Genomic DNA, 12288 nt, shown 5'->3' with positions numbered 1-12288 from the left:
TTTGAGCCTAATTTCAGTGCACACGAATGCGATTAAAGCATGTGTAAAATTTTCATGTAGCGTGCATATATACCCAGTGTATTTCAATAGAGTTTATGGCAAACTATAATTTTGCGAAAACAGCTGGTTTTGCTCAGCGGGTCACATATTTCACCCAATGCTTTATACTGTAAATTTAGGCTTGCACTATTGTTTCGGGTTTTCGCAGATCCGGTCACAATTATTTTTACATTCTAAAGTGACATGAATAGAGTTAGTAAAAAATAGATTATTGGATTGGATATACCTTGTATCTGTGTATGTTTTAACTTGTGCTTTAGTGTATTCATGTATCTAATTGCATATCTCTAGTTCGAGGGAGTCAAGTTATTTATATATGTTGTCACTGGAGATGGGAAAAAGAAAGAAGTTATTAGGTCAGTAACATACATACAGTGCAGTTGTACAAGTGAATCATGTTGAACTGCGTGTACATGATGCTATGGCCTTTTGTTGGAATACTGATCCACTTATGTTGTGCACCTAACATAATATGATTTGTATTAAAAACATACTTAGGAGGGTATCAGTAAAACTAGCCTACTAGCTATAGGTGCCAATCAAAAGCTTTTCTTATGTGTAATTTAATATTGCAGTGAGAGATGACATCATGTGGTAAAGAGCTTACTAGTGCTGAGCAATAGTAAAAATTTTCCTATCACGATAGTTACTCATTAAATATCGCAATAGTGAATACTATCCCGATAATTTATGAAACACTTTGCTCTTAACAAAGTCTTAGTTGTATAGCCATGATTTGCAGTTATATAAAAAGTTATTTTGCATGCACAAGACATTTGTTAATTAACTGCGTGGGTGACCGATGAATATGGACTTTTGGTAAAGCTTTTACAGGCCACTCCTTTGTAAGAAGGCTGGTAATACCAACTGTAAAACAGTATAGAAGGGTTGTTAATACCATTTTAATGCAGATCTGAGCTTATCATAACTATCACAATAGTGATATCCCTACTATTGCATTTACTATCGCGATATATCGCACTATCGATACTATTGCTCAGCCCTAGAGCTTACCACATGAAATGAAGTACCAACAGCAATAGTGGAAGAGAATAGCACTTAAGGCACTCCATAATCCCCTAAGCCAGAGTTAAATGTCAGTTTAAAAGCCAAATTATACAATTTTTTGATAGCACTTAATGTGTGTGTTGTGTACCTCTTCTTAGTGTACTTACAAGGATTATGCATATAGATATGTTATACGTACATGTAGCCATGCTACTTCTTAAGTTAAAATTTGTGACTAGTATTTGTAAGAGCTGTGATAGTACAGTGGTAAGTACTTTGCGTTGTGGTCGCAAAAACCCAGGTTCGAATCCTGGTCACAGCACTTTTTTGTTTGTTTTTGCATTCTACCAATATAGGTTAAATCAATGGATTAGTGATTGGCATAATTATACATAGCCTTACAGTATAACATTATTGTACAAATTATTCAACACTGAGATGAAAAATATATTCATCATCAAATTAGTAGCAGGAATTTTATTGGTATGTTTAATTGAGCAGTCATCTTCACACAGTCAATCACATTCATTATGGGATATTATATGTTTGTTCATTCCATGCATAGTTTGACACCGTAAACTATGCAATATAGCTAGGGCATTTATTTTATGGACACCGCTGTAAAGTTGATGTTCATGCATATTTATCTACATAGTTACTGTCTGTTCTTGTGTCTAGCACTTCAAGTAATTGCCGAGTGTTTGAATTCAGCTCAAATGTATCTTTGTTGGCTTGGTATGATGGCACCAGGTATGTAGTCAAGTACTTATTTGTGTTGTGATATGCTATTATTGCAATGTTAACAGTGTAATTGCTATGGATTGTGCTACCAATGAAAAGCTGTTTGAACTAGCTCTTCCCAGAACTCGCTGTCTACGATTTTCACCTAAATGATCTCATTTAGTAACATGGGAGCCATATATTAGTACGAAACAGTGATTGTACACTGTTTTCTATTTTCTTTTTTGTTTTGTTGTTGTCGTTTAGTAACTAAAGATATTCCTGCTGGTCAATCTAATTTCCATATTTGGGACATACGTGGACAATTGGTTACTGAGTACATCCAGAAAAAGCAGGAAGATTGGTAGGTATTGCAGTAGTGCTGAAAAATATTTTATCTCTAAACACAGGTATCCTCAGTGGAGTGAAGATGAGTGCTTGTGTTGTAGGAATGTTACCAACGAAGTACACTGTTTTGATAATGGAATTCCTGGTATGCAATATATATATGTAGTCATTAAAATAATAGTGTGGGTGCCCAACTACGTCATTTTTAGTACAGAGGATTGCAGAATCTTTGCAGTATAGAAAGTCACCAGAAATGTGACCTATCAAAGTTGCGGTGATGCATTTCAAAGTTGATGGATCATGTTTTTCAGTTGGCGCTTTACAGTTTTGTTGCAAACATTCCGCAAACTTCTGTATATACAATTGTTTGGTACTGTGTATTTGCTATTTAATGATTGTAACTGTCTAATAATACACAATACACATTCTACTGTCTACAGCTGGGAAACCCTTCTAGATTTTATGAAAATTTGTATGGTAACAACTGCAGATGTAATAGATGCCATTGAAATATGAATTACAAAATTTTCCTTGTATGGCTATCAACTCTCTAACAGTAACTTATTTTGCAACAAACCAATACTAGCTTTTATAGCTAAATTACACACGATCATTTGATAATAAGTAACTGCTATTACTTCGAATTTTCTGCCATTTTAAATAGAAAGTTGTTATTCCTGGTAACCCAGGAGGCCAACTACTCATGTTTTACTGCATTGGTAAAGGCATTCACAGCATTGCTTCACCCGTATTTCAAACTGGCTTGAATACAATGTAAACCGCATAATGCAAACCTACCTGCCTAGAAGTTTTAATACAGGCTCCTTCATTTCTCACATGCAAGCTGCTTGTAGTGTAAAAACATGGTTGCAGTAAGACAAACAGCAAACAAACAAACAAACAATTGGAAAACAATTTCAGGAAGCCAGTTGCATACCTGGTTTAAAAGCAGAAGAATCAGAATATAATGTAGAAAAGTATGAAGAAACATATCTTGGAGGTGGTTTAGTATAGAAGGTTCCCAAACTTGAGGCAACTTTCGTTTCAATTTATGTGTACGTGAAGGTAAGACATGACACGGCCTCCTGCAGGTTACTATATAGTCCTTCCCCAGGAGGAGTTGCCTGCGCTGACTCCTAGCACCTGAGTAATGCACAAGTGTTGGGTAGCATTAGCGGTAGCCAAAGGCTTTACTTTTTGTTTGTATGAAGTTATAGTCTTTTGCATCTTGTATGTACTGTATATTACACACATTCTCCTTGCTTGTTGTACAACCTCACTATCCATGGAATATTTACAGATGTACTGAGATTTCATGTATTTAGGTAAAGTTGTCAGTCAGAAGCTACAAGTTGCAGGACTGGCCAAGTATTCACTTTCTCCTGGACTAAAGCCGTACAAAATAGTTGCGTACATTCCTGGATCTAATGTATGTAATGTATGTAATGTATGTATGTATGTATGTATGTATGTATGTATGTATGTATGTATGTATGTAGTTACCGTATATGACTGTATTAAAGCCGAGCTCAAATACACGCAGGGGCTCAAATATACGCCGGGTAGAGCTAGGGGACTGTCATAATAAACGCCGGGGCTCATTTAAACGCCGGGGTGCTAATGACATGCATTGAAATAAATGCCGGGGTTCTAAACTCGTGTCAGTTGCTAACTATACAGTAATGTCTCGTCACCAGTCTTATGATGTCTTGTCTTGTCTTGTTCGACTATGCCTTCTCTTCTGGTGATGGCCATAGCATATTTATCGTGGTCACTGTCACCTTTCTGCCCGACTTCCAATGTTTCACCCAGCAGAGGAGTCCAAATGGTTTTAGTACGTGATGGGCTATGGATTTCATATTTCGTAGATTCTCAACAAGTGACTAGTAAGAAATAAATGCCTGGGTCCAAATTAACGCCGGTCTCGTTTAAACGCCGAGTCAAAAATGATTTATAGGAAATAAACATCCGGGCTTCTATACGGTCATATACGGTATTTGTATTGAGTCTTGTGTAGTTGTTTGAATGTGCATATTGTGCAGTGTGTTGCTAGAATCTCCCGTCAGTTTAGGATACTTGTTGAGAATGTAATAAAGTATTGAAATGCTGAGAAAACATGTACTTTTGTACAGTACTTGAATCATTCTTTGTTGAACACTCCATGGTGGCCATGAAATGTGAGAATTAGTAATATTGAAGGTATAGCTAACACAAACTAGGTGCCTGGATTTTTAGATGCTTATCACATCAACATGATGCGACATGACATACCGTTGATAGTAGAAGTTTTCTGTTTTTAGGGTGCACCTTCATTTGTGAGGATGTATACATACCCTAACCTCAGTGCTGTGGTTGCTAGCTGAAGCTTTTACAAAGCTGATACTGTCAACTTTGCTTGGAACAGAAAAGGTAAATAAGTATATGATGTGTATGTACATACAGTATCAAACAGTACAGCAGTACTGTTTAAGTAGGTTTCCCCCAAAAAATGATATGCACTGCCTAAAATGCCACCTTTAAAAACCATCCTAGAAACATCTAATGTGACAAAATCAAGACACATGGTAGTGTGTCATGCAGCCCAAGAAGTCTGTGTGCCACACTGTGAGTATATTGACAGGAAGAAAGAAAGCGCGGTTTTCACACCTTTGTAGCTCAGTGATCCCTTATCCGATTGGAACCAAATTTGCTACAAAAGTGCTGCCCAGGACAAGGAGTCTACATGCCGAAAATCACTCCAGACATTTCTGTTTTTTTCTTCTACTTTTCACACACTTTGCAAAATCCGCCATAAAACACCAATGCGTGGCTCCAATCGGGCTGAAATTTGGCACACTTAAAGGGCTCATTAAAGCGGGTCTCAGTACCAAGTTTGGTTGGAATCTGATTAACATTCACAGAGTTATGACTGTTTATTTTCATAAAATATGGTCAAAATTCTGTCATGCTCACAGGGTAAACCCCTTGGAGGAATGAGTTGAAAACTGCTGTGTAGATGGAGTAACCATCGTAAGCCTTTTTGTGGTTTGAAAAGAATCGAGATAACGGCCATGGAGATATGACACAAAACCCAACCTGTGTCACAATTACGCGATCGAATTTTATGAATAAAAAAACTATTAGTTTTTACGCCTACCAGGCAAACTGCTTAGAGCAATGAGCTGAAAATCGGTGTGTAGCTGGAATAATCATCATAGAAAGTCCTTGCAGTAGTATAGAAGAATCGGATTACAAACCACTTAGTTATGATTTGAAAGCGAACTAGCTATGTGTAGCAAAAGCGAGATCGAGATACTCTAATAGAGCATTCAGCTGCTGAGATACTCTAATAGAACAGTCACCATGCAACTACAAATAAATTACTCTAGCGATTCAGACCTTTACAAGTCACCCTGTAGGGAGATCAGCTTGAAACCAATTCACCCTGTAGAGAGTTCAGCCACAAACAAATCACCTTGTACAGAGTTCAGCTACAAGCAATTAAGTCACCCTGTAGAGAGCTCAGCTAAAAACAAGTTACCCTGTAGAGAGATCAGCTAGAAACAAGTCACCCTGTAGAGAGTTAAACAAACCACCCTGTAGAAAGTTCAGCTACGAACAGATCACTCTGTAGAGAGTTCAGCTACATTTCAAGTCACTCAGTAGAGAGATCAGCTGCAAACAAGTTATCCTGTAGGGAATAATTGGCATGTAATAAATATATGTATTATATATAATTTGTATATTTACTGATAAAATCAGAAATAGTTAAAGTATTAAAAATCTACTTTATCTTTTCTTCTTCCTGTCGTAAAGAAAAAAAGATAGGTTAAAAAAAGCCCCAAAGCTGGCCATAGGCCGGCTTTGGGATATACAAATACAAAAAGAAATGATATCTCATCCAAAACAGCCAAGCTATAAAAATAAGAGTGCAGCCCTCAAAAAGGCTATGGTGAAAAAAGATAAAATCCAAGGTGGCAGCCAAGAAATGGCTGTGATGGTAGGTTGATGGTAAAAATTTTAATAACAACATTCAGGTGAATTTGGTACCACTTGATTTTGGCACTAAATTCACCTGAATTGTCGTTATTAAAATTTTTACCATTAACCTACCATCACAGGCTGCCACCTTGGATTTCACATCTTTTTCATCATAGCCTTTTTGGGACCCACACTCTTTTTTACAACTTGGCTGTTTTGAATTAGATCACCTTTACGGAATAATATTAGTCCAGCTAACAAGCAAATACAGCATTAAAAACAAGAAAATACTTACAGGTGGCCGGGTATAGAATTTTTTTTAAAAATCACCATGATTCAAATTTTTGCCTGCCTGCCTGCCTGCCTGCCTGCCTGCCTGCCTGCCTGCCTGCCTGCCTGCCTGCCTGCCTGCCTGCCTGCCTGCCTGCCTGCCTGCCTGCCTGCCTGCCTGCCTGCCTGCCTGCCTGCCTGCCTGCCTGCCTGCCTGCCTGCCTGCCTGCCTGCCTGCCTGCCTGCCTGCCTGCCTGCCTGCCTGCCTGCCTGCCTGCCTGACCACAGTCGCAAGGCTAGAGGTTAAATGATGCATAGTATGACCACCATGTTATGCCATAATAACAAACCTACCAGTGGCATGTGCCTTTTGGGGTTCCGACAAGTGTGTGCCATCTGTGCCTTGTCTTTTCTTTTATCTTCAATCAGGATGGTCTCATTCTTCTTCATGCAATCAAACCATATTTACGTGTTAATTTTCATATCAACACTTTCCTTGAGCAGTATATTTAGATGTCGCAAACTTAGTTATATGCGTTTACGCTTGGTAGATACCTGTAACTTCACGATAGGTTCAATACCACACCTATTTTTGTAACATATACATCTTCTCATCTATCTGTCCATCTATGTGAATACAGTAGGCATCAGCAAGTTGCCATTCCGTTGCATTGCTCAGCTTTTCGCTGACATTTTGATGGCATTCCAGCAACGTTCCGTTGTTATTCAACTGCCGTTTTGACACCATTCCACTGCCATGGTAACTGTTGTTATATTATTGTTTCTTTTGTAGGGTGATAATGGAGTGCATGGCTATATTCGACTGGATGAAAAGAGAAGGCGTGACAGCCAGCTTCTCCATGAGCTAATTTCCACTTTTGAAACTGACCTGTTGCTTACCATTTTCTGCTTCCCAGAGTGAAGACTTATGGTGGTCACAGGTGCTTATCATGTGATCAATTATTTTAAACTAGTACGAGTGCAGCTATAAACTAAAACCTTGAGACATTACAATTCATACAGTATGCCACAGTAGTGATCCCTGCTGCTCTTCTGCTACTGTTGCTGCTGCAACAAGTCTTTGTTACTAGTACTGAGTTGCTAAACAATTGTTAGCTACTTCTTAGACTTATGGTGACTGACTTGTGAAGACATCTTTCTTGAGTAGACCTCTTAGGTGGAAAAAAGAACAGAAAAATAGCTAAGTACAATGTATTTTGCACAGTAATAAAATTATAAAGAAGTGAAAACCACTACAGTATAGATAGCTATTTGTAACAGGCGCAGTATTTCAGATGGCATTCTGGTACCGTTCTGTCACCATTCCACTGCCTTTTCGTTGCCACTCCACTGCCATTTTGATACTATTCTACTGCTGTTTTGATGCCATCTCCCTGCTGTTGCAATGTTTTCGGGCTAGACAAGGTCTGTATAATGCTGTGCCTGTCCATCGGCCCATCTACATTCCTTGGTGTCAGACAAAAGTGGAAAGTTCAACATTGAATCAATTTTTGGCCAACAAAGTGCTTGTCTCTGGCTATATTAAAAAGTTTCTAAGGACTGTTGCTTTTGTTTTACAAAGCATTGGAGGGGCTGTGGTATAACACAATTGAAAGTTACAGGACAAAGTGCTGATCTGTATTAACATGAAACTTTCTAGTCTTGTGCCTCCCACACTAATTCCTGAAACTCTACAAAATTTTGAATGCTGATATGTTGATTGTGTGACATTTCAAGTGGTACATACATCATTGTGAATTACGCTTTATTGATGTCATAGTGACATCAATTAAAATACGTAGATACCCTCACAGCTTGAGTAACTGTCGTCATTTGTGCAATACTGTATTTACAGCAAGTGGCATGATGTCAGTAGAGACTTTTCATATTGGCGTGCCAATTCGATAAATGCAATCAAAAGCCACAGAATGTCATCAATGAATCCTTACAGATATACGAATTGTGAAATCAATTTCAAATGGAGTGATCTGATTGGTTCCAGCAGCGCTACAATTTTTGTATGCAGTTTTACCAGACCCTACTCTGGGAATTGAGGTGAGACTAGAGACTTGCAAACATGAATTGCAGTCAGGTCACCAATTCAAAATCTGCTGTGACGTGTTTTTCAAACTTTTGTATGCAACTGTTTTGAAACTTTTGTTTGATTGGCTAGTCTTGCATGGGTAGTATATCATACAGTATGTTAGAACTGTATAGTAGGGACATCGAAGGTGTGGGGGTGATCCGTGATATAACATAACCCAAAAACCTGCTGCAATTTTTTCTCACAACGACATGACAGTATTGGTTAGGTAAAACCAAGCCCAAAAGTGTCTTCAGATCGACCCGAAACGTTTCCATCAAGTTGCTACAGAATTTTTTTTATTCAACGGAATGTTCTACTGCCTGCCTGCCTGACGCCTTCAGTCAAGTGTAGCGGAAAACTGGCTACAGCTACAGCCCTAATTCTTTCACAGAAACGTTTCTAGCTCGCGTAAGAAAAAACCTTTGGTATGTTGATAAACAAACAATGCTTGTGCTATTGTCTTACCTTTTATCCTTCTTTACCATGGCCATCAGTCAAGGTTCTACCGCTGAGTGTTAATAGACTACAGTACGGCTTCCATCTACCATTGTATCAAACTATTCGAATATACGTGGTTGCTGGTTGCACCAAACTATTTGAACACAAGCGTACGTGACTCGCTGTTGATATCGATCACTGAGAGCAACTCGTGGCAAACTATATAGCAATATGTAAGTCAATAAATATAGTTTATTTAGTAACATTGTTAAACCCAGTCGGGTCATCCAGGTCCCACTTTACAGATTATTCGGGTCTGACCCCACGTGCTAAATTAAATATGGACGTGTTACTACATGTCATAGTGTAGCCCTGCTTCTTTTGTGAGCCACGCCCACTTACATAAATTACTGTCTGTAGACATATGGTAGCCATGCCCATTCGTCAGTCTGTAGGTATGCACAAATCCATGTCCATTATTGTCTGCAGGCTTACGTAGAGCCACGCCCACTGATCAGTTGTTATTGTATTAGTCATAATCTAGTATAATAGTGCTGTGATTAACTCTTTTAAAATATTGTGACTGGTTTTGTGAAAAGCAGGCTATTTAGTGGTCATGAGCTTGCAAAAAATTTCACAAATAAGTATAAGAAAAAATTAGGAATTTTAAATTAGAGTAGGGACAGTGTATAGTGCTGCAATAAAAAGTACTGGAACAAACTGGATCGGAGTAGTACGAAATGTCCAAATACTGTAAAACAATAAGAAGTGAATATCCCTACTGTGCTACACTCAATGCACAGTAGGGATATTCACTTCTTATTGTTTTACAGCATTTGGACATTACGTTACTCCAATCCAGCTTGTTTCAGTACTTTTTATTGCAGCACTATACACTGTATCTGCTCTAATTTGAAATTCCTTATACTTGTTAAAGTAGTAACCCCGTTGCATAGAGCACCCATGCACAAGCTTCAATATGTGTGCTACAGAAGACACATTTGGTTGAGACTTGGACAATTTGTGATTTGGATGAGATCTGCTTGACCTAGATTATAAATGACCAGGTGAATCTGAGTCATTCAGTTTGTATTAGCCCTCATTTCCTGTATAATTTTTTTTTATAAACCTACTGAAGCAATCTTTTTGTTAGCGTAAAGCATTAATATTATCACTCTTCACCAACCTAGGAAGGCTATGTGTAGTATTAAAAGGATTCACAGTGGACTTTCATCATTTAAATGTGCATTTTTATATATAGCTTATATACAAGACAAGACAATCACTGAATACATTTGTATTATTATTCTCCAATGGTGATATTGTATGTGTGCTGTAGTGTTTATAATATGAAATTATTTATTCAAGTTTCCTCTCAAGTTTATCACTTTGCTACGTTTAGTGAATAGGTGTACTTTTAGAAAGTTCCCCGTGGCACTTCTAATCTTCTTTGAGCAGAATCCATAAGTCAATGAATGACTTAGTGACTGACAAAATTGTATCATATATACGATCAGTTGGATGTAGACCTTCACAGCTAGCTGGTCATCCATGTGTGGAAAGAATAAACGTGTTGCTATATACAACAATGGTATTATCAAATTTAACACAGCATCAACTCCACCTAGAGCAAAGACTGAGAGGATATGCTTTAGGTGCCCATGGAGACTATCTAATACCCTTCCTATTCTAATTGCCTTTTCTCTTTCTTCATTGTTCCTTTGAATGCTATGAAAGAATTTCTCTGACTTGATTATTTTGTAGTAGAAATATATACTGGTAACTGTAGTGAGTGAAGCTGATAGTACTAGTGGTACTGCCAAGGTTAGTCGTGATAGTGGATTATTATCTATTCCTAAACAGTCACCAACAGATGGTAGATACATGGATTCACGACTGGTTGAAGTTATGACGGAAAGGAATAGTGCTAACAACCAGCAGCTGCTTATTGTAATGGTAACTGCTTTAGTAGTCATGACACGTTTGTAATCAAAGGGAAATGCAATCCTCAGCAAACAGTCGGTGATTACAGGAATATACATCAGTTTGTTAGCTAAAGCCGCTGTAATGATTAGTGAAGAGATGACAGTACAGCTGGCATAAATTTTCAGGTCAAGGAGGTGCCCTATCATCAGACCTTCAGAAACTATGGTCTTGACTAATGCATAGATCACATCAGAGGCCAAAAGATTGATGAGAAACATGTTGGTTTTGTGTCGGTCTTTTTGTAGCTCCTTGTCTTTGGTTATAACGCACATGATCAACATTGCTGGAATCAGTGTACTTGGAAGTGCCACTGACAATGTAACCATCTTCAAATAGGTTATGTAGAGAGGTAGCTCAAGAACAGTTCCATTGAGTGATTCATCCATGCTTGAATTGAATAAACTTGTGTTAAACTCCATTTTGAATGTTAATTATCACACTAATCAGAGCCTATCACTAGTCAGAGCCTATCACTACACAACTACTCACTTGATGAAATATTTTGTTTACCATCTGTATGTATATATCTCTATGGCTACAGCTACTTGTTATTTTGCACAATGTATTTGTAGGATAGATCAGAAAATAAAGTATAACATATAACAATAGCAGAATTCTGTTTATTGGTTAGCTGTCAAATTTTCAGTATTCCACTGTCATCCTCCTACGATCAGTATAGCTAAAGAAAGAGGAAATGAGCTTAATAGAATGACAATTTATGACATAAGACTACTAGGATACAGTGTGTGCACAAAATGTACTAACTTTCTATCATGCATACATTTGTCAAAGCACATGTTGTATGAATTCATAAAACAAACCAGTGACGTAGCCAAGGGTGGGCCTGGGTAGGCACATGCCCACCCAAATTCCCCTAGGATAGTGGCGCCAGTTATTACGAACAAGCTACAAATAGTGTATACCTTGGTAGCACGATATTTTCGTTGTAAATAAGCAGTTGATATGGATATAAGTTCAACAATTACATCATGTGATCCAGGTAGTTTCAGTGTTTTCTATTTAATGCACAGTATCACGTGATCCAAAATTTTTAGGCAGGGAAGAGAGGAACACGAGGAAGGAGGAATCCAGTCTATTTTTTCACATCTGGAATATTGAATTGTGAGCAACAGCACAGATGTTCTTTTGTTGGTGGGGTGAAGTGGACAAAAAATGGTATAAAGTCAATTAGAGGCGAAAAATTACAATTGGCGGCTGAATTAAGTCATACGATTATCTCGAGTCAGGCTGGAGTATAAAGAGCTGTGTACCAGTACAGATGAGTTAAAGGAGACCAAGACAAGGAGGTGTAATAAGTTAGGTTCAATTTCTAGCTTCTATATCATTCATGCAGTAGCATTAGACTAGTGAAATAAGCTGCAGGAACAGCAGCGTAGCGTATTATTAGCTAG

At 38.0% G+C, this 12288-nt stretch overlaps 1 long non-coding RNA gene and 1 other non-coding gene across 3 annotated transcripts in view; both read left to right on the top strand.

Moving 5' to 3' along the window:
* Window positions 1–352: 352 nt before the first annotated feature.
* Window positions 353–12288, top strand: part of LOC136241549 (uncharacterized) — a 32994-nt gene continuing 21058 nt past the window's right edge. The window contains exons 1-7 of one of the 2 annotated variants that reach the window (XR_010694325.1): window positions 353–416; window positions 1747–1818; window positions 1875–1993; window positions 2056–2152; window positions 2199–2281; window positions 3462–3565; window positions 4437–4545. This is a non-coding gene — a long non-coding RNA (uncharacterized lncRNA). Of the gene's footprint in view, window positions 417–1746; window positions 1819–1874; window positions 2153–2198; window positions 2282–3461; window positions 3566–4436; window positions 4546–12288 lie in introns of both variants that reach the window. The other variant, XR_010694324.1, reaches the window with a different exon arrangement.
* Window positions 1319–1390, top strand: Trnah-gug (transfer RNA histidin (anticodon GUG)). The gene has a single exon. It is a non-coding gene; the product is annotated as a tRNA-His (tRNA).

The sequence above is a fragment of the Dysidea avara genome, chromosome 12 (assembly GCF_963678975.1).
Source record: "Dysidea avara chromosome 12, odDysAvar1.4, whole genome shotgun sequence".
Taxonomy (NCBI): domain Eukaryota; kingdom Metazoa; phylum Porifera; class Demospongiae; order Dictyoceratida; family Dysideidae; genus Dysidea; species Dysidea avara.
The sequence above is the reverse complement of the archived record's forward strand: the minus strand, read 5'-3'. Positions and strand labels throughout refer to the sequence as shown.